Raw genomic sequence first — 24553 nt, forward strand, 5'->3', positions numbered from 1 at the left:
GGAAAAGGTCAATTTTATGTAATTTTCCAAAATGTAAAAAGCATATTCTTACATATTTAAGAATCTACATTAAATTACTAATGTGTAGATTTGTTCTCAGCTTATTTTTTAAAGGTTAACATACTACCTATAGGTTATATTCCAAAAAACAATACTTACACAACAATATAATGACATAATTTTGGCAACTACTCTTTTGAAAAACTTTAATTTCTGATTCACATGTAAGTCATCACTACAAATCCTGAGAATGAGTTCAGTTAACAAGAATCAAAAGATTCATCACATCTTAAATAACTCAATAATCAGAATTTCAAATCATATCTGTCATAAAAAAAGAATTCAGTTTGTTTGTTTTTTTTTTTAAGAAAACCTAGGGAGATGCCTGCTCATATCCCCTTAGATCTAGAAAATAGGTTTAAATTTCTTATACTCTGTGTAGAGACACTGCACGGTGTATGTAGGCAATGAGAATTTGTGTCCCTATATTTTCAGGAGAGAAGATAATCCAAACTGGAAAAAGGAATTTAGAACATTTCTATTTAATGACAAGCCTTTAAAGAATGTTTTCAATGGTGCTATAATTTTATCAGCATAATCACTCTTAAAATCTAATATATGGAAATTATACTGTTTAAACAGTTCTATAACTCAGATAACATACAATGTTCCCTAGCAAATGGGGATATCTCCCAATATAATATGAGATTGAATAATCAGAATTTTGAGATATGTCTGATCATTATGTGTTTATATCCTCAGGCTTTAAGTTATCATCTAAACTTTAAGCAGCACTTACAAAGATTTCCTATGTTAATTGATATTAAAGGATTTGCATGAAAAAGCTATGAGCACGTTTATTTTCAGCCCATCATTTTCAACATAAGTGAAGATTATTCATAACCCAAATGTAAATTCTGACTCACTGAAATAAAGTCCACTATATTGCATTAATTCAAAGGATCATTCAAATAGACAAGACTTTCCATATTCTAGTTTTTCATTTCTTATTTGAAGAGAAAAATCCAGAGTATGTAATTTCTAAGTTTGTTTTATTTTTCAAATTATACATAAAACATAGTACCTGAGGCTCTATGTAAAATGGTGCTTGCAGAAAATAAATGAAAAGGTAAGATCCCATACAAATATTACAAAATTCAAGTTTTAAAGGGTCATATTAAAAATTATTTTAACAAGAGTGAATACAGCCTACTCTTCATTATGACTTGAAGCTCCACAGAATGATTAAGGTATGGCATCTGATATGGTTTGGATCTGTGTCCTCATCCAAATCTCATGTTGAACTGCAATCCCCAGTGTTGAAGGAGGGGCCTGGTAGAAGGTGACTGAATTGGGGGGACAGACTTCTCCCTTGCTGTCTCCTGATAGAGTTCTCATAAAATCTGATTATTTCAAAGTGTGTAGCACTTCCCTGTTCACTCTCTCTCTTTCGTGACAGCCATGAGGTGTGCCTACTTCCCTGCAACCTTCTGCCATGATTGTAAGTTTCCTGAGGACTCCCCAAGAGCAGAAGCCTATACAGCCAGCAGAACTGTGAGCCAATAAAACCTCTTTTCTTCATAAATTACCCAGTCTCAGTTATGTGTTTATAGCAGTGTGAGAATAGACTAATACAGAAAATTGCTACCAGGGTATTGGAGCATTGCTATAAAGATACCTGAAAATTGGAAGTGACTTTGGAACTGAGCCATGGACAGAGGTTGGAACAGTCTGGAGGGCTCAGAAGAAGACGAGAAAATGAGAAAAAGTTTGGAACTTCCTAGAGACTTGTTAAATTATTGTGATCAAATGCTGATAGTAATATGGACAACGAAGTCCAGTCTGAGGAGGTCTCAGGAGATGAGAAACTTATTGGAAACTAGAGCAAAGGTCACACTTGTTATGCTTTAGCAAAGAGACTGGTGACATTGTGTTGCTACTCTAGATAGCTGTGGAACTTTGAACTTGAGAGAGAAAATTTAGGATATCTGGCAAAAGAAATTTCGAAACAGCAAAGTGTTCAAGATGTGGCCTGGCTGCTTCTAACAGCATATGTTCATGTGCATGAACAAAGAGATTATCTGAAACTGGAACTTATATTTAAAAGGGAAGCAGAGCATAAAAGTTTGAAAAATCTACAGCTCAGGCATGTCATGTAGCAGAAAAGAAACACTCATTTTCTGGGAGAAATTCAAGCTGGTTGTAGAAATTTGCATAAGTGAATATGAACTGAATCTTAGTAGCCAGGACAATTGGAAAAATGCCTCAAAGGCATTTCAGAGACCTTCCCAGCAGCCCCTCCCATCACAGGCCTGGAGGCCCAGGGTGGAAGAATGGTTTCATGTGCCAGGCCCAGGGTCCCTTTACTATATGCAGCCTTGGAACAAGGCTCCTGGCATCATGGCTGCTCCAGCTCTAGCCATGGCTAAAAGGGACCAAGGTACAGTTTGGGCTGTTGCTTTGGTGGCTTCCACATGGTATTAAGCCTATGGGTGCACAGAGGGCAAGAGTTGAGGCTTGGGAGCCTCCACCTAGATTTCAAAGGATGAGAGAGATGCCTGGATGTTCAGGCAGAAGTCTGCTGCAGGGGTGGAGCCTTCATGGGAAACCTCAACTAGGGAGGTCAAGAGGGGAAATGTGAGGTTGGAGCCCCCATACACCAGCCTGTGAAAGCAGTTGTGGAGGCTGTACCCTGCATTGCCACAAGGGTAGAGCTTCCCAAGGCCTTGGGAGCTCAACCCTTGCACCAGTGTAACCTGGATGTGAGACATGGAGTTAAAGGAGGTTATTTTGGAGTTTTGAGATTTAATAACTGCCCTGCTGGGTTGTAGACTTGCACAGGGCCTGTAGCCCCTTTGTTTCTCCCATTTGGAATAGGAGCACTTGCGCAATGCCTGTATGCCCAATATATCTTAGAAGTAACTTTTTTAAATTTTATTTTTCAGGCTCATAGGTAGAAGGGACTTGCCTTGTCTCAGATGAGACACTGGACTTGGACTTTTGAGTTAATGCTGGAATGAGTTAAGACTTTCAGGGACTGTTGAGGAGGCATTATTGTGTTGTAAAATGTGAGAAGGACATGAGACTTGAGAGGGGCCAGGGACAGAATAATATGGTTTGGCCCTGTGTCTCCACCCAAATCTCATGTTGAATTGTAATTCCCAGGGTTGGAGGAGGGGTTTGGTGGGAGGTGACTGAATCATGGGGGTGGACTTCCCCCTTGCTGTCTCCTGATATAGTTCTCATGGGACATGGTTGTTTCAAAGCGTGTAGCACTTCTTCCTTAACTCCCTGTCTCTCCTGCCAGTCATGTGAAGATGTGCCTGCTTCCCCTTCACCTTCCACCATGATTGTAAGTTTCCCGAGGGCTCTGCAGAAGCAGAAGGCTGTACAGCCCACATAACCATGAACCAATTAAACCTCTTTTCTTTATAAATTAGCCAGCTTCAGGTATGTCTTTACAGCAGTATGAGAATGGACAAATATAGTATCTCATTTGGAAGAGCTTACCTTCAAGTGCATGAGACAGAAACCAAAAAGAGAATGAGAGTGAGAAAGAGAGAGAACTCCAAATGAAGGAAGCTTTTTCTTCTATCTAGGGAAAAGAGGAAGACTTTGTGGAGCTTTGAGATAGCCCTTGAAGGAAAGTATATATAAATGGAGCAGGAGAGCATTCTAGACCAAGGGAACAACATGAGCAGCACCACAGTGTCAGAAAAGTATAAGGAATGCTGAAGGGACGATGAGGAGCCTCTGGCCAGAATGCAGGGCAAAATTAATGGGAATGGTAGCTTAAGACCTTGTACACCATATATGTTTTAATATTTTTCTGTACTCTCATCATCTATACCCCATTCTTAAATGGGGAATGCCCTATACAACATCCCTATCTTATGTCTCTCAAAGAAACAAACAAATAAAAAAAGAAACATAGTCATGTTCACAATCTTCTTTACAGCTATGGTGCAGAAATGTAGCCTGCGGTCTCCACATCTTACCCAGCTGTCCAGCAAGCTGGTGACATGGAGAAACAAAAACAGTGCAGACTCCTTCCCTGCAAAAGTGGTGACCACTGAGGCAGCAAGGAGGGGAAGTGTTTCCAGGGTCAGTGCCTGGTGACCAAAGTCTGGTGAGTGCCCTTGCACTGGTACTTGACATCACACTAGACAGGGGCTGACCCAAAACTCTAGGCCCTATCCCTGTCAGCCTAGAACTCAATCTGGTTCTTAGGCTATGTGAGGATTCTGTGAATTGCACAAGACCCTTTTTAAAAAAATTCCCTTCTATATAAATTAACCAGAGGTGGTCCTTTTGCTTTCAACCAAGAATCCTGACTAACATGCCATGCAAAATTGCTTGGCCTTTATTTTATAGAATACGCTGAAAAAAAAGTGAACTACAGGCAAATTAGTTTTCTCCAAATCTGACTTTGATTTAGAAGTGTTATTTCCTTTTATCCTCCAATGAATTTCATAGTCTTTCAAGTTCCCCAAACTTTTACATAAGCACGTGTATTAATTAAAAGTTTAAAAGACTATAAATATAGATTATCGTTTAATCAGTACTTTGTTTAATCAGCTTCGAAATTCTGATTTTTTTCAGCCTCTGAGTTAAATTTTGAATCAACAACTAAGTGGTTGTTCTCAGCCTAGTTGCCAGATCTGTCTAGTCCAAAACTCCTCTGCAGAAATTTGATTTTAAAATGCATTGAACAGGCCCCTTTGCTGTACAAACTTTGAAGATGGATACTGTCTAAACAACAGCTGGTGATTTATGAGCCATGCAAGTCAACACTTGACATGTGGCAGCTTCAGTTTAGAGTTTGAGAGCTGTAAATGTTGTGCTGTAACACTTACTTTAAAATGCAATATTCCCATGTGATTGACTCAGAATTTGGTACAAGATGAATCAAAAGAGTAGCCACATCTCATTTCTAAGTGGAACAACTTTGGGGTTTCTGTTCCATCCATTCTTCCTTTCTGTTCAAGCAATTCAATTTGTGAATAATTCCCCTTATGCAACTATTGTTATCCCTGCTGTGGATGAGTAAGCCCTGAAAATGCAAACTGTGCTAAATGAATATTTTGTCTGAATGAGACATTGTCAAGAACCAACCTTTCTAAGGGATGACTAATAAAGGCCTTAAGAGCGATGTCTGTCCTTATTTATTTGGCAGAAGAACATGACTGTTCTGAGGTAAGGCCCTGTAGTGACTCTAATTTAGGGACACAGAGTAAAAATACAGACTGCCAAAATTAAACAAAAAATGTCTTTGATCTTATTTCATATTTCATGTAAAACTACGTGACTACTAGGACAAAAGATGATACATAACAAAGAAACCTTTTCCATGTTTGTGATCAGAAAGAGAGGTTATTTAAACACCAAAGGGACTGCTCAAAACAAAATAATATTTCAGAATGTTTACCTCAGAAATGTGAATTTGAATTCTTAAAATTTTCTCACAAAAATGAGAGACAACTACCAAGAGAAAACATGATGTAACTAAGGAAATTTTGTTTATCTTTACGAGAAATGTCCTTGCACGGCAATTAAAAATAGCGGTTTTAAGTAGTTTGTCTTTCTTTGATAACTCAGCTCTTGTTTTGATTCATTTAATGTGAGCATAGAGTTTTTATTATGAGTAAGAATTTCTTCCTGTATTTTGGAGTGCCAAATTTAGACTAAGTGTTCCTAAGTTTGTAGGATTTTACTCCTGCAAAGTCCCTCTCAGTGAGACCTACACCTTTTAATAAAGCAACCTGTTTTCTCATTGCTTCCCTTCTCTTTTCCCAAATCTTATTCATAACAGGCCACTATTGGAAACAGAAAGATGTCAGCATTATTTTTGGAAAACAAAATATGGGGTATCTACGTTTAATTACCAGCACTATCCAGGACCAGTACTCAGCCTTATTTTCACACTCTAGTACAAATGAAGAGCCTATCCTGACAGACAAACAAAAGCTTCCTCCTAACCTTTTCAAATCCAGACTTACTCCTCCAGAACCTTCCACAGACTGTTGCTCCAGTTACCTTCCTAATAGGCTATCATAATCACAGAACTACACTACTGAACAACATAGGATAAACTGCATTAAATTCAAATGAATTCTTCTATATTTACTCTATGCCTATCATCTGGCAATAAAATCACTGTTTATTTTTCATTTTCTCACATTAAAAAAGCACTTTAAATTGCAGTACACAAAGCAACCATACCATTATACATATTAACAAAATCTGATCAAGTATAGAAGAGTTCAAGGTAATGCCCCCATAACCCTAATTATATTGCAATGTACATCTTAATAATTTGAATTATATTTTTATCTCATTCTTTTCACATACTATGTCATAAGCATTTTTCTATTTCATATAATATTGAGATCATTTTTAATGGCTGTCTGAAAGTTTATAATACAAATGCACAGTAGTTTATTAACCATTTCTATCTATTGTCTAGTTTGCCTCACATAATAAATATTATTTCAAACAAATCTAAAATCATCTCTAGTTTCATTAGGATAAATAACTAAAAATGGCATTGTTGGGTCAAAGGATAAATTATGCATAAGCAACACTGAAAACTTGAAACCAACATTGAAATTTTAAATGTCCATTTCACATGAACATCAAGAAAGAGTGTTAACAGCTGGTGTTTTTAAGAGTTGCAAAATTACTGTTTTTAAAGAAATTAAATGCTAGGTACAACTTCTAAAAAATTCATCCAATTAGAATGATAAGAAATAATTTAGAATTATATAAAAAATGAAAGTATAGAATTATATGAAAGAATTTAGAGATAATGTTAAATGAATGTAGGGTTATATAAATCCCATTCCAGGGGTATACTTATTATCAACTATTTTTGGAAGTTTTGCTGATTAAGTCTCACTGAATTAAGAAATTGTCAATGACTTTTAGTGGTACCTAATGATTCTGTACACAAGTAAAATTAACTTAGCTAACATTACTTTGACTAAAAGATTTCCTTAAAAATAAATACATCAAGTAAACACTTCTGTTACACCCTTCTTTATTTAGTATTTTATAAGATTCAGATTTAGAAATTTGTTATTAAAATGAAATATTTTTTATATTGGATTTTCCCCAACATTAGCAGAGTAATTGCTTGTGTATTTCCAAGGAAAGGGGTTGGACAAGCATGAATTGAAACAGCTGTCATGCTGACCAAGCCTGACAACCTGATGCTAATTTCAAAACATTCCTCAAGCTGACAGAAATGGCCCTCCTTTCCACAGAATTTTACTTCTAATGGATAGATAATGGATGTTTCTTTGTGGCCATCCAAGCTAACAGAGTTTGCACTGGGTCACTTCTGAGTCTGCATTCAGTTCTAACCTTTGTTTGATGGCTCGTCAGCCATGCCATCCTCCAATCACAGAGGAGGTTATCATGAGACATTTATCTTTATATTCTAGGTTGCTTTATATATTTGTATCACTCTATGCTACATAAAGCATTTTTTAGATTTGTTATCTCATGTAACTGTCACAATCAGGAAGGAAAGGTAGGGGGTCTATTATCAGTCTTCAGTTCAGAAAAGCAAGGTGATAAACTAGCTAATGTCAGAGTTAATATAAAAATCTACATCTCCTCATTCCAGGCCAGTCAACATTCCTTTATTTCTTCTAACATTTTCCAAGCCATTTGAGCAAGAGTAATCTTATTGGTTAAAATGTTACTATATAAGTCATTTACTGGCTGAAAACAAAGTAAGAGCCTTAGAAATTCTCAATATGCTTTTTTTTAAAAAAAAAAAAAAAGAAGAAGAAAGAAAGAAAGAAAAGAAGTCTTTCTCTTTTTAAAATGGATATTAGTCAATATTTTAACTCTAATTCAGAATTAGCATAATAACTTTCTGGGATACATGGAAACATTATTGCATTTAATATACATAAACATTTAATATAATATATGGATCCATTTAATATAATACATAGATCAAGAAGATGTCAGCCCTAAGAAACTGATGCTGGACTTTAGTATCCAAAAGTTTTAAACCACTGATTATTAATCCTTTGTAGATAATATAGGTGTGATGATTAAATACATGTGTCAGTTTGGCTAGTTATGGTGTCCAGTTGTTGCATCAAACACAAGTCTAGATGTGGCAGAAAAGGTATTTTCAAAGACATAATTAACATTTAAATCAGTGGACTCTGAATAAATCATATTCTCCATCATATTGTATGTAGGCCTCATCCAATCAATTGAAAGTCTTAAGGGGAAAGATAGGTTCCTGAACAAGAAGAAGAAGGTCTACCTCCAGACTGCCATTATACTTGAGCCCCAACATCAACTCCTGCTAGAATTTCCCATCTTTCTACCTGTCCTGCAGATTTTAAACTTGCCAGCCCCCACAGCAGTGTGAACCAATTCCTTAAAAAAAAAAAGAAAAAAACTATCAGAGACTCTGATACATAGCTAACTCTCATATATATATGGTTTTATGGTTTATATTATATATGGTTTTACTGCTTATATATAAAATATGGTTTTATTGTTTACATATATATGGTTTTACTGTTTACATATAATTTTTTTGTTTGTTTTATTTTTTTCATACATCCTATTATTTCCTTTTCTGTAGAGAACCCTAACTAGTAGAGTAGATTAGCTTTATCAACACCACTTCCCAAGATCCTTCTCCTTTTCCTTCTTCTGCTATGAAAGCTAGAATGTAAATACTCAATTTATCTGCCTCTTGCAGCTACACGTGGCTATATGACACAATTTAGGGAGAAGTCCATGGGGAGGACTTTCATCCATGCAGAAAAGACAAAATCCATCCCAGGAAAAAGTTTTCCCCCTTGCTACCTAAAACTAGAATTAAATACTTAAAAAGTGTCTGAAATCTATAAGCATGAGAACAAAAGCCAACAATTAAAGAAAAGGCAGAGTAAAAAGACAAAAAATGTATGAGACCCTAACCGCATCATTTAGTAACAGCCTACTCACCTACACATCTGGAAAATTGAAAAGCAAAAAGCCACTGTGGCCAAGTTTTCTGTTCTCTTTAGTAAAATACATTATTAACTGCCACACTAACTTGTATAATGTCTTCATACACGTCTACTCAAATATCTATAGCATTCAGCTGGTAAATATCTCTTTCCTCATAAAGAAAATATAATTTTAAGAAAATAGAACTATTCAAAGCCCAGGTATAATTTATCAAGCACTTAATGATTTCCTTAATTAAAATAATTGAATAATGGCTGTGTTTAATAGGCTCTCATTTAGAGCTATGCTGGAAGAAATCAGCCCTTCCAATCAGCTGAGATTCATGAAACAAGATGAGGATGTCAGCCTGTCCATGGGCACAAATGGTTGTAGGCAACATTACACATAAAAATGGACACACGTGTGTAGGCTGGATATATTTTTCACAAATATACATGTTTTAAATTATTTACAAAGTCACACTAAACAGGAGTTGTTTTCAGTGGATTATTCAAAACGACAAAAAAATTCAGTTAGCATGATATATGACCTTACAACTGTTGCTATAGGCAGACTATAAGAAAATCAGGAGGCTAAGACAAAGGCAATTTAAAAACAACTGAATTGGAAAGACTGATGTGCACCAGACACAAATTTGCATAAAGCTATTCCCAAAATAAAATGAAATTAACCTAGTGACCTATGTGTTCCCAGAATTCTAAGACATTTCTTTAATTGGTAGGGTAGAAGAGATGCTCAATCCCCAGCAGCAGGAGAGGATTCTCCTTCACACTTTTCATGGTCCCTCTGTGGCTGTCATCTCATCTGTAGTCTTCCCATGGCTTTCTGACAACAGTTGGGACTCTTAGGTAGTCACTGATACAGTCAGCCTTATGGGGGTAGAGTCTCAGGTTTCCTCTTTTGGTTCTACGACCACCTCATCTACAGCTTTGATGCAGATGAAGCTAGGCTGACCGTCCTCCCCTCAGGGCATCATGCGCAGCTCACCTTGTTTCCATTCCTTCTCTATTCTTGGAAAGTTTATCTACCTGCTTTTCTAAGTTAAGATCAACTTCATGAAGTCCTCCAGCCAAAACTTCATACCCCACTGGTGATGCCTCCTTTTAAACATCTATGGTGCTTATCTATGTATGACTTATCAATGCCATATTAGCTTCTATGTGACTCATATTCTTAGTTGGCTATCTTGTTTCCATAGCTACACTCTTCAAGAAAAATGGTTATGTGCTTAGAATAAGGCATAGCTTTTTTTTCTTTTTTCTTTTCTTTTCTTTTCTTTTTTTTTTTTTTTTTGCGATAAGGGTCTGGTTCTGCTGCTCAGGCTATAATGCAGTGGCAAGACCTTGTCTCACTGCAACCTCTGTATCCTGGGTGCAAATGATTCTCTTGCCTCAACCTCCTGAGTAGCTGGGATTACAGGCATGAACCACCATGTCTGACTATTTTTTGTATTTTTAGTAGAGATGGGGTTTCACTATGTTGGCCAGGCTGGTCTCAAACTCCTGACCTCAGGTGATCTGCCTGCGTCAGCCTCCCAAAGTGCTAAGATTACAGGCATGAGCCACCATGCCTGAAGACACAGAATTTTATACTTGGTAAGTACTTCCAATACATTCATTCAGGTATACTCTGATGTCCTGATATTTTTACTGTATGACTTTACATTTTGTTTAAATTCCAGAAATAGTTGTACCTTTCTAAAGAGATTATCTGGAACATCATCATTTTCATAGTCTATCAACAGCTAAGCAAATGGCTAAATTCAACACAAACTTGCTTACTATGGTAATTTTAATAAAGGTGGTAGTAACCCCATTTATCCATAGAGATTTTCACAAGGATTTACTAACGATATAAAGACATGTAAAAGACACTCCTAGAAAGTAAAAATTATTAAACACTAATGTTAAAAATTCCTGGAGCAATAAGGATTTCAACAAAGTTGTAGCTAGTTTTTTGTTTTTTTTTTAATTTCTACTATTTAACTATTCCTGAGAAATTTCCACTATGTGTATATATTTTTGAGCAGTAAATGAGAAATCTTCATTCTAACCTACACTAATCACGAGAACAAGGAACATGTTCTGCTACAATGAGTTTTCAGAATATAACCCATCAAGTGAAATTCTAGCGTGATGTGTATGCCTGTGTCCCATGTGCACTTTGTTCCTAAATAGTATAGCTGAAAGAAAAACAATTACATTAAATAAAACTGACAGCCTATATTTTTATTCTTGCCCTGAGGCACAGTAAAAGATACAATTTTCTGTTTTTACCGAAAATGAAAACTTTATTCTTACATATTTTTCCTGTAAACATGCTAAGGAGTAGGAGAAATGTAGCAATTTTGGTCTGTTTCACTCCTCACAGTTCTCTCCTAGAACAACAAAGTGACTCTAGCTCCAACTGTCTAGTAGAGAGAATGCTAAAATGGATGACAGTAGTTCATTCTGGGCCTTTACAGTCTGACCTTTGTCACCTACCTCTTTTCTTTCCCATTTCCTTATATTATATATACTTGAACTTGTCTATTCCAATCTGACATTGTGGTTTTGAAATAAAAATGAAATGCCATCCTTTGAATTCATAAGCAGAATTTCAATGTAACATTGTGAGAAGAATATCTAGTCTTTGAAATAAAATAAGCCATAGCTCAAAGCAAGACCCTAACAACTATCTAGCAGTGTTATCTTGGGCAAGTTATTAAATTTCTCTGAGCCTGTTCCCTCATTTGTGGCACAGGGCAAAGGAACTCACTTAATCCTATAGCTCAGAAAACTGTGTTAAAGCACCCACTACATAGCTTTGTACATAAATAATGGTCAACAGTTTATTGTTTTAGCTACATATCAATATAAATCAATTTTATTCTTGTTACTATCATTATTTTATACAATCAGAGATGTTCAAACATTTAGATTATTGTTCATCAGCAGCATAATAAAATACTGGACATTTGAGACTTTTTTAGCATAGTTTTGATTCTATAATGAAAGAAGATAGAAATTAATAGAACCACACTGAGCTACACATCAGCATTTAGTTAGGTTGTCTATACTGGTTTTGATGCTACAACAAGTCTTTGTTCCAACTGCCATTTCCTCCACAAGTTACACGATACCCTAAGTGTTAAAATGATGCAGAGACTCACCTAAATTTACTTCAGCTGTAAATATGCATCCAAAAGAAACAAAGTTAATCAAAGCAGCTGTACAAAATGATACCAGCATTATCCACCAAACTGTTAAATTAAAAAACTTGTTTATTTAAAAATGGAAACTACTGGATACAGTTCTAGATTAATTTGGTCAAGCCATGTAAATTATATTCTATTGAAAAAATGACAAATGTGAACTAATAAAAAATTTATTTTCTCACTCTAATCATCAGTGGAGTACTGGAGCCTTTCACAGGGTAGAGGGTGGGGAGAGGGAGGATCAAGAAAGATAACTAATGGATACTAAGCTTAATACTTGGGTGATGAAATAATCTGTATAACAAACCCCCATGACACACATTTACCTATGTAACAACCATGCACATCTTGCACATGTACTCCTGAACTTAAAAGTTTTAAAAATGTATTTTCATAATTTTCTACTATTCTAAAATTTATGATTAAAAACCACAGGAATTGGCCAATAAGAATCACATAAAATTATCATTCTTGATTCTTTTTTCCTAGGAATTGTGGGAACTTTAGGTCAACTAGATACCCCATAAACTCACACACACAAAAAACCTGGAATTTAACACTAATATGGAGAAATGGAAAACAAGAAAGGGATTAACCATTCCAATCCTTTAAAAAAATGTTGCTGTAATGTGTTCAACCACAAAACTTTTGGGAAAAAAAATGAAAGTACAGTTTCTTAAAAAAAAAAAAAAAAAAAAAAAAAAAAAAACAAGCGTAAATGTTTTACATAACCAGGAATCGTCAGTATTATTACTTATTTACACATGAAACTGATAAGTGCCACTATACAATAAAACCTGAAAAACAACGAAATGCATTCTCCTTCAATTATTCACAGACACACTTTACAGTTGTCTGCCAAATTTGATGAACACAATTTCACTCGTTATCAACTGTTTCAATCAATTCTGCAAATGACATACTTGATGAAATGGATATTTGGTGTAATTCATATGCAATTTAAGTTTTACAAGCTTGGATAGTTTAAGGGTTTTGGGTAGGCTGATTTTTTAATCTGTGAACACAGTGTTCTGAACACAAAACTTAGTTCGTGTGACCATTTGTTAAAAATGTCAAAAGTTTTTTTTTGTTTGTTTTTTATTTTAAGAAAAATGTAATAGAAATTCATAAAATGTCCAAGAATTGCAGAGCAATGTGGTAGTATTTAACAGAAAATGAACCCTTTCTAAAATGAATTGAGGCAAAATAGAACCTGCTAATAGCACTGAACAATATGAAGACTAGAAAACAAAGAAATATTAGAGGCATAAAGAACATAAAATGAAAATTTAGTTGAATTTTTAAAAAATTAGAACTTAGTTAAGGAAAAAACAGAATCCTAAAATTTACATAAATCAGGGCCTTACAGGATCTCATGAAAATATCTATATTTATAGTTTGTTCCAAGTAAGTTTGTTTTATTATTAATACACTATCATTCATTAGATTGCCTAGGTTTCAGCAAAACCAATTTGTGATACATTGTTAAATGCTCTTTAAATAAAATAACAGATAAATTTCCATAAATTTAAAAGTATTTATATACTTGACCAGGTGTTAGACAATCTACATGCAGAAGTTACTGAATTGAATATATAAATACTATGGTAACAAATATGTATACCAACAAGAGTATTTATCAACTATATGCTTATAACTAATGAAAAAAACACTCACAAACAAAACCATAAAATATGTCATCAGAAGAGCAAATGCTGAATAACAAAAGTTATTTGACTGTGATAAATCTTTCCATAGACTTTCCAAAGTCAGAAGACATTCTTGATAAAATTTGATTTACCATAACCACATAAATCTTTAAGATTTTTTTTTAAAAAGGGAAATCAAAACAAGATGAAGGTCAAATATGAGAAATGCAGAATTTTAAACAACCATAGGGGAATCACATGAATCTTAACCAATTATATGGGTGGAAAATCAATGATCATGGATTTACATTTTAAATTGTTAATCCAAGGTTATGCTCTCTCAGTCTATTTACAGTAAAAGCACCTACCACTCAATTAATTAAAACACAAAATAAAACTATATGTTCATAAATCTAAACTCGTTTCACAAAATAAGACATATATCTTAAAGAGATTTGGCACACCAAAGTAAAGATATTTTAGATGGAAATTTTATTAAATGATTCTATATTACAAAAATAACCTGTGGGCTTGACAAATAATATCATGTAAATAGTCAATAAGTTGGCCATCTAAACTGAATTTTCAAGGGAAATAAAAAGTACTTTGGTTCATGACCAGATAATAATGTGTGATCAAGTTCCATGCTATATGCTTTAATGGCCCCAAATTTGTTTTGTACTCCTAATTCAGAAACTCTCAATGACAGAATATATTGCATTCAAGGTCTGGTAAATCACATAAAATACATAGAAACTCAAACTTACAACTGGAGATGTCTTATGCTTTATGCCCATTAGCCTCTTACTGGCCATTTAGTAATAATCTCCATAACTGCCCTCACAATCTTATGCAGTGATAAACGCCTTATATAAATGCATATATATATATATGCACACACACATATATACACACACATTAGTATAAGAAATATTCAAGAATACCTAAAATGTGTTTTAATATTACAATTTGTACCTTTCAGATCACACTAAATATTTATTAAAAAAAAAAAAAAAATGGTGAACTCACAGAAGCAGAGAGTAGAAGGGTGTTTACCAGAGCTTGGGGAATGGAAAATTGGGAGATGTTGATGTAAGGATAGAAAATTTCTGTTAGATAAGAGAAATAAGTTCAAGAGAGCTATTGTACATTGTGATTATTATAGTTAACAATATACTGTATACTTGAAAACAACTAAAATAGTAGATTTTAAGTGTTCTCACCACAAAAATATGAGTGTGCAAGTTAACGCACACTAATTAGCTTAATTCAGCCATTCCATAATGTATACATATACCAAAACCATGTTGTACACTACAGAAATATGCAATTTTTGTCAACTGAAAAATAAAATTTGAAAAAGAACATGAAGTTATAAATAAGGCAGATCACTCAGCTGTTTAAAATCTTTCAAGCCTTCCCATTTCTCTTACTAAATTTCTCTTCCATCATCTGGCTCCTGCCTCTCTGGAACCCTATTCTTGTGTCATTTCTCCCTGAATGTTTATATATCAACCACATTAGCCCATAACCAATTCTACACACATCTCAGTAAGGCCTTAGTCTGGGTATTCAACTCTTCCCAGGTTCATTGTTATGCTTTGCTTCTGGACTCAAATGTCACCTCTCCAAAGAAGCCTTCCCTGGTGAAATAATCTGAAGTGGCCTCCACATTTAATCCTTCCAGAATCATCTGGCTCATTTTTTCTCAGAGTTTGTGATGATCTATTTGTTTATTTGTTTATTTCATATCTCCCTCCATGAAAATATAAATTCCACAAGGACAGAGAACTCACCTATCCCACCATCCAGAAAAGTATGTCTTTCCCAAGAGATACTCAGTAAATGTAGAATACACAAATGAGACATATTAAAGAGGGGTAATCATTATTTGGGGAATTTGCTCTTCTTTTAAAAAAAATTTAGTAGTCTAAAAAGGTTGGGAATTTGTGAGTTAATTGGAGGATGCTATGCAGTGCATTTTCCTCTTGCTCTCACAGAACTGTGTGCACCTCTCTTAAAAAAATAATTCAATTGGTTTGAAATGCTGGACAGCATTAAAGTAAAAAAAAAAAAAAGAATAAGGATTATATCTAGGTACTGGCATAAGAATAACTACAGAAAATTAATTTTTTTTTTTTTTTTTTTTTTTTTTTTTAGATGGAGTCTCATTCTGTCACCAGGATGGAGTGCAGTGGCACAATCTCAGCTCACTGCAACCTCTGCCTCCCAGGTTCAAGCAATTCTCCTGCCTCAGCCTCCTGAGTAGCTGGGACTACAGGCGCATGCTACCACGCCTGGCTAATTTTTGTATTTTTAGTAGAGACAGGGTTCCATCATGTTGGCCAGGATGGTTTCAATCTCTTGACCTCGTGATCCACCCACCTTGGCCTCCTAAAGTGCTGGGATTACAGGCAAGAGCCACTGTGCCCGGCCATTAATTCTAATTTTAAAAGCATTCAGAACAATGTGAGTAATATACCACCTCTTGAGATAAACAAAAATTGAGGGTAGAGGAGGTAACGTATGTATCAAGTTGTCTAATGTTTGAGAGAAACTATGGAAATATAAAAAAGAGTGGTTAGTAGGGGTTTGGGGGAAGCTCTCTAGGAAGAAAGAGAACAGAAATTGATTTTTCATTATATATATTTTTATGCTTTTTAGTGTTTAAACCATTTTATATTAGTGATTTAGTTCAAATCACTAAATAGAATTTAAATTTTAAATAATTTAAAACAAATTACTGAGTTTAATAAATCGAATTTTAAACAAATTAAACTTTTTAATTCCATGGCTGTGATACAATTTCTTTTTAATTTTAAATATTAACTACTTTACCCATGAATAGAATTTACTTAAAACAAATGCATTTATGCAGTCTGATAATATACAAAATGATTTTGTACCCCTGCCTGCCTAATCTGGGAAAGTTATTCAACTAGGTGATCCTTACTTTTCCACTAAAAAGTTTTCACAAAGGGCTGCAAAGCCATACATGATATCTGCCCTCAACTCCCATGATTTTTCCTCTTTCATTCCCTTTTACTCTCTCCCAAAGTACCTTCTTTAATTCTAGTTTCCCTTGCCTTCTGCCTAGTTCTTGACCTGCCAATTGTGTTTCCCTAGGGACTTGCCCACCTACTCTTCCCTGCAGAAAAGCTTCTCCTTCAGACATCTGCATAGCTCAAATATCATTTTCTCAGTGAGGCCCATCTAACCACCCTATTTAAAACTGCACACCTACCATCCTGCATTCATTTCCCCTGCTTATATATTGTCTTTCCCATTATAAAACAAGTTAGGGAAGTTTGTCTATTTTGTTGACTGCTACAACTCCAGAACTTGGAACAGAGCCTGGTATATTAGATGTTCGATAAGTATATGTTGAGTAAATGAATAATGAATGAAACTCAATGTTCACAAACAAAACTCATTCCTCTTCACCCTCTCCCAATGGCTCAAACACACCAACCACCTAAGTTTCTTTTTCCTCTCTTATACCCTGTCTCTAGGAATATTATCATTATCCAAATCCAAAACCTAGGCATCATCTTAAAAATTCTCCCATTCCTCTACTGCATATCTAACCAATCACTAGTTCTGCAAATTCTCTTTCCTCCTTAGCTCTTAAGTCCATCTCCTCACTTCCATTTCCACTATGACTTAAAATTCATCTCTCACTGGATCTTGGGAAATAGCTGTCATTTGTCACAATCCCTAAGAACAAAAACCTCCAGTACATCCTTCTATGCTCCAGCCATTAAGAGGTAATCTGATCACAGTGCTCACCTACTCAGAACTCTTCAAAGCTCCCCATTATCTACAGAACTGATTTTCCCACATGACTGCTCATTAGAATCACCCAGAGAGATTTTTAACAATACTATGCATGGGCACCACTCTAGACCAATTATGTTACTCCAGGTAATTCTAAGAATAACTGATCACTGCACAACATAGGAAAGAGCTAACAGAGTAAGGAAACTACCTATACAATGGGCGAAAGTGATTATAAACCACACATCTAGTAAGAGATAGATAACCAAAATATATAAGGAATTCAAACAATTCTACAGAAAGAAAACAAGGAATACGATTAAGAAATGGGCAAAGGACCTGAACTGACATTTTGAAAAGACATACAAAAGACATAACAGATACATGAAAAAAAAAAAAATGTTAGACATCACTAATCATCAGGGAAATGTAAATTGAAACAACAATGAGATATCACCTCATGCCTGTTAGAGTGATTATTACGAAAAGATGAAAAATAACATGTGTTGATAGGAATGTGGAGAAAAGGGAACCCTTGTACACTTTTGGTGAGAATGTAAATTATAATAGCCATTATGAAAAACAATATGGGGGTTCGCCCCAAAATAAAAATAGAACTACCATATGATCCAGCATTTTCACTTTTGGTTATATATCCAAAGGAAAATGATATTAGTCCATTGGAGAGATATTTGCATACCCATGTTCATTATAGCATTACCCGCAATAGCCAAGATATGGGATCAATCTAAGTATCCATCAGTGGATGAACAGATAAAGAAAATGTGCTACGTATACACAACGGAGTACTGTTCAGCCATAAACAAGAATGAAATCCTTGTTTCATTTGCAACAACATGGATAGAACAAGAGGGCATTATGTTAAGTGAAATGAGCCAGATACAGAAAGACAAATTTTACATGTTCTCACTCATATGTGAGAATTAAAACAACAGCTCATGAAGATGGGGAGTAGAATGATGGTTGCCAGAGGCTGGGGGTAGGTAGACGGTGTTAAAGTGGTAATGGTTAATGGGTACAAAAACATAATTAGATAGAATGAGTAAGATCTAGTATTTGGTAGCACAATAGGGTGACTGTAGATGAAAACAGTTTATTGTATATTTTAAAATAACTGAAACAGTAACATTGGAATGTTCTTAACAGAAAGAAATAATAAAAGGCCTGAGATGACAGATACCCCAATTACCCTGAGTTGATATCGGCATTGTATGCCTATATCAAAAAATCACATGTACTGTATTGATATATACAACATATACCATACAAATTAAAAATAAAAATGTTTTAAAGTAAAAATAGAAGAAATTCTCTCATCTGCAACAACATGGATGGAATTGGAGAACATTATGTGAATGCAATAAGCAAGCACAAAAAGACAAATACAGTAGTCCTCGCTAATCCACCATTTCACTTTCTGTGGGTGGTTTCAGTCACCTGTAGTCATCTCTGGTCTAACAATATTAAATGAAAAGTTCTAGAATTAAACAATTCATATGTTTTAAATTGCACACTGTTCTGATAGAGTGATAAAATCTTAAGTCATCTTGTTCTATTCTGCCCAGGACACGAATCATCTCTTTACCTAGTGGATCCCTGCTGTAGATGCTACCTGCCTAGCGGTCACTCAGTAGCCACCTCGCTTCTCAGACTGACTGTCAAAAGTATCACAGTGCTTATGTTCAAAGCATCATACTGCTTGTGTCAAGGTATCATAGTGCTTGTGCATAGTACTTGTTTTACTTAATAATGGCCCCAAAGTGCAAGAAGAGTTGATGCTGGCAATTTTGGTATGCCAAAGAGAAGCCATATAATGTCTCCTAGGAGCAAAAGGGTAAAAGTTCTGGATTTAAGAGAAAAAATCGGCCATGCACGATGGTTCACACCTATAATCTCAACACTTTGGGAAGCCAATGCGGGCAGATCACTTGAGCTCAGGAGTTGGAGATCAGCCTGGACAACGTGGCAAAGCCACGTCACTACAAAAAAATTAAAAAATTAGATGGGCATGGTGGTGTATGCCTGAAATCTCAGCTGCTTGGGAGGCTGAGGTTGGAGGATCACCGGAGCCCAGGAAGTCAAGGTTGCAGAGGGTCGTGATTGTACCACTGCATTTCAGCCTGGGTGACAGAGTGAAACACAGTCTTAAATAAAAATGAAAAAAATCATATGGGGGGATTGCTAAGGTCTAATGTAAGAATGACACTTATATCCATGAAATTGCAAAGAAGGAGAAAGAAATTAGTACTAGTTTTACTGATACACTTCAAACTGTAAAAGTTACAACCACAGGGTGTGATAAGTTATATCACAAACATATTAGTTATAATAGAAAGGCATTCACTTTATGGATGGAAGACATGATCAGAAATCACGCCGTTCCAGCTGACGGCAACTGGGTTCAGTACTACAGAGGGTTTCAGGCATCCACCAAGGGTCTTGAAACCAATTCCTTGGCTGAGCACAGTAGCTCACACCTGTAATTCCAGCACTTTGAGAGGCCAAGGTGGGTGGATCACAAGATCAGGAGCTCAAGACCAGTCTGTCCAACATGGCAAAACCCCATCTCTACCAAGAATACAAAAATTAGCCAGGCATGCTGGCACATGCCTGTAATCTCAGCTACTCAGGAGGCTGAGGCAGGAGAATCGTTTGAACTTGGGAGGCAGAAGTCGCAGTGAGCCAAGATCGCGCACCAGTGCACTCCAGCCTGAGCGACAGAGTAAGACTTTGTCTTAACAAACAAACAAACAAACCAAAAAAGAAACCTATTTCTTGTGGATTGGCGGGGGCCCACTGTACCACATGTCCTCACTTCTGTGTGGAATCTAAAGCAAATGAACGCATAGATGCAGAGAATAGAATGGTGGTTACCAGGGACTTCAGGTGGGGTAAATAGGAGGATGACAATCAAAGATTAAAAAGCCTCAAATAGATAGAAAGAATAAATTTGTTTTTTTAATTGAATCTGTTGCACAGCATGGTAAATATGGCTAATACTTGAGCACTGTACATTTCAACATAACTAAATCTTGAATGTTCTCTTTAGAAAACAAGTAAAATATTTGAGGAGATGAATAGGTTAATAAAGCTTGAGTTAATCACTCCACATTGTATGAAAAATCATTACATCACTTTTTGCCTTATATATACATATACAACGATAACTTACTAATATATAAGAATAAAAATGTTTTATTATAGTTATACAAATCAGTGTCATTGACAGAATGCCTACTGATACGGTTTGGCTTTGTCCCCACCCACATTTCATATTGAATTGTAGCTCCTATAATTCCCATGTGTTATGGGAGGGACCCATGGGAGATAACTGAATCATGGGGGCAGTTTCCCCCATACTGTTCTCATGGTAGTGAATAAGTCTCAGGAGATCTGATGGTTTCATACAGGAAAACCCCTTTCACTTGGTTCTCATTCTCTGTCATGTCTGCTGCTATGTAAGATGTACCTTTTGCCTTCCGCCATGACTGTGAGGCCTCCCCAGCCACATGGAACTGTGAGTCCATTAAACCTCTTTTTCTTTATAATTTACCTAGTCTCAGGTATCTCTCTATCAGCAGTGTGAGAAAAGACTAATACACCAACTATGTCCACTGAAATGCAATTGATTAGTTGACAACACCTTATAAATATTAACAGTTTTCCTACCTTTGCATCTATTTGTACATTTATCCCAGCATTCTCTAATACTGATATGTGTAACTATCTTTGAGTTATTCTCTGAACAGTTGGTAACATATTATTTGTTTATTAATTGATGAAATAAATAAGACCTTCAATGCGTATATTTTTGCAAGAATCATGATTTTACCTTCTAAAAAATATATTAGCAGAATAAATTCTTAAGGTCTTTGCCTGCCCATGCATCCCCACTCACCTGGCATTGCCCCTATGTGTTACTTCCAGTTTGGAGGAAGCATTTTCCTGTTCTCCTCAGGCATTTCTTCCCTACATTCCTGTGTATCCTGTACTTTTCTCCATCATAGCAGTCACCTCTAGCAGTGGGCTCGAAACTATTTGTTGAGAGTGATGGAATAGAATCAAAATTACCCATTTAACCTTTTAAAAAATCTAAAAAGTTACACTTAAATCACATATGTCATTCTGATACCTTTTACCATCAGAGATCAAATTATTTGAGTCAATGTTAAAGCAATTAAGCCAATGTAGACAGTCCACCTATATTATAAGAACTCTCTTACTATGCATTACTGAGATGTAATACATAAACAAAACTATAAACCTTAAGCTTTGGGCAAGTAAAATATATCTTTAAGAGAATGTTTTAAAATCAACCTTGGATATTTTTTAAGAAAAAGGTAATTAATATATGAACCATGAAAATCAGATTATGAGAAAACATACAGTTGTGAGTGATGGCTTTGTAGCCACTGTCTTAAAGTCCAGTGATTAGTTCAGTAACAGGCCAGACAAGAACGGAAGTGCAGAGGTGTTCATTATTATCCTGTGATTCCCCAAAGGAAAACAAAGCAAAACTAATTTTTAACAAATAGTTTTAAAATAGACTAGATATTTGAATATGGAAAATTGATAAAACAAATGTACACAATCGTCTATACCCTGAAGCCAAATTAGAGTCACCTGAGAAGTTTTAAACACTGCCCATGCTGCAGGTCTCACCTGTAAGAGATTTTTACATAATGGATGAAGAGGGTGGGGGAGTCCAGCATCAGAAGTTTTCAAAGTCCATTGAAAATTCTATTGTGCTATCAGGAACCGCCCTGAATGAACACCTTCCCTATTACAGCAAAGCCCACCATACAAAAAGAAATAGCAATGAAACTCTATGCAATCAACATTATCCCACTCCCATGAGAGGAACAAATAATATAAACATTATAAGCTGGAAAAGATTAATAACAGTTAACCTTTATGCAGAGTTTATTGTGTGGCAAGCATTATTCTAAGGGCTTCTAATACACTGACCTTTTTATGCCTCACAACAGCTCTGTATGGTTGGCACTATTTTATGCCTTTCTGCTTCTGCAAAAATAGCTAGTAGTTGTAGCCATTGTCTTAAATGCTTAACACTGTGAGACATTACTCTGAATGCTGCTATTTGCATTGACTCATTTAATCTTCATAACAGCTCTAGGGAGTACGTACTGTTACTACAACAGGCTGTCTATATCTTTGGATGTGGAACCCACATCCAAAGATATAGAAGGCCTATTGTTCTACACTATTTTATGTAAGGAACTTTAGCATCCATGGATTTTAGTATCCATGGGGGTCTTAGAAACAATGTACCTCAGATATGAGGGCTGACTCATTGTAGCTAGATAAGGAAACTAAGGCACAGAGAGGTTAAATAACTTGTGTAAGGCCATACAGCTAGTGAATGGCAAAATTAGCATAAGAAGCCAAGTAATCTAGTGCTCGACTTAAAATACAAAATCCTAGTTATTTGTGTGATTCAACAGGCATAAAATATATTAATATACAAGAAAATTACTAAAAATGTCTTTATTTTTCTCCTCTTCAAGGGATAGATACACAAATAAAAGAAGAGGCTTACTTAAGAAAACTCAAATAAGAATAATCTGGTCCTAGTTCTGAAAGAGGTACCAAAGTTGGACCCAACTAGAGATATTTCATGAACTATAATGAAAAAAAAAAAATTTAGAAGGATGTCAGAGATGAGAAACCCAACTCTATATTAGATTTGAAACCAAGAAATCAGTAGGAAGCCTGACTCCTCCTCCCTGTGCACTCCATGAAGACAAGGAAGGCATGTGTGTTGTTTACTGCTGATAAAAACTGCTTAATAAATACATTTGAGCAAACAAAGTCATTTAGCTATATAAGATGTGAAATGACTGAAGTCTAAGGCAGAACATTTTCAATTTATTTTAACACCATATTTTTTCATATTTTATGAGATACTCATGTATATTAAATATCCTTACTTCATATAACATTTATTTCTGTATAATAGGATATCAGATTAAAACATACTGTTTTAATTAAAATGTCTATTTTTCCATATTTTAATTTTTACATGAAAATTTTACCTTAAAATTAAATTATTATTATAAAAACAGACCTTTTAAATAATCATCTCAGTAGCTAAGTGACCACATTTCTAAGCCAAGCTGTTTGGAATTCTCTGAACCTCTTCTGTGCTCAGTTTAGGGGGCCATCCTGTCCTTAGCTGGTTGGTTTCCTCCATCTGTGGTTGGTATATTTAATATCTACCCTCCTCTTGATTAGCAAAGCACAACTATAGATCTGCCGTTAATCAACAACACAATAGCCACACTTTGGGTTTTCACCAGAGAATATGCATATCTCAGACTTCCTGTTGGATAACCTAATATAAAACATTTGAGTGAGACATAACAGCCTTTAAGGGCTCTTTGAAGAGTATTCTAAATTTTACAATAAAATCAAGCAAGGAACCAAATAATAGTACACTATGACCATAACTGCATTGTCTCTAAGTTGAATTTCTTTTGTAGATTTGCCCTTTTGAGCTGTAGCCCTGGCTTCTATTGAGGGAATTATTAAGGAACATCCAAATTAAACCATGCTATTCTACTTATAGAAGTAGTGCTAAGGATGTGATCTGCTACATCCCTCACAACTTCCTTCTGTTCGCCGGGGGAGATTTCTCAGGTCTCAGTATCAAAAGAAGTTAGAGTTCTCTTTCATGCCAGGAAAACAGGAACTCAACATGTATCTTTATGCTTTTATCAAATTTTCTGCACACTTTTCTCTTATTTCTTCACATTTTATTTTTATTTTACTATACAATATTTATATTAATATGTATATTTCTTTAAATCACCACTTTTTGAGACACAGAAACTACAAATAAACAAATAGCTTTGCAATAAAAATTAATGAAATTGAAAGAGATAATGAGATGTTCAGA

General features: G+C 35.2%; 1 protein-coding gene across 2 annotated transcripts in view; it reads right to left on the minus strand.

The window, feature by feature from the left end:
* Positions 1-24553, minus strand: part of CHSY3 (chondroitin sulfate synthase 3) — a 291038-nt gene that overhangs the window by 255130 nt on the left and 11355 nt on the right. The window lies entirely within an intron of this gene.

Source organism: Rhinopithecus roxellana, chromosome 3 (assembly GCF_007565055.1).
Source record: "Rhinopithecus roxellana isolate Shanxi Qingling chromosome 3, ASM756505v1, whole genome shotgun sequence".
Lineage (NCBI taxonomy): Eukaryota > Metazoa > Chordata > Mammalia > Primates > Cercopithecidae > Rhinopithecus > Rhinopithecus roxellana.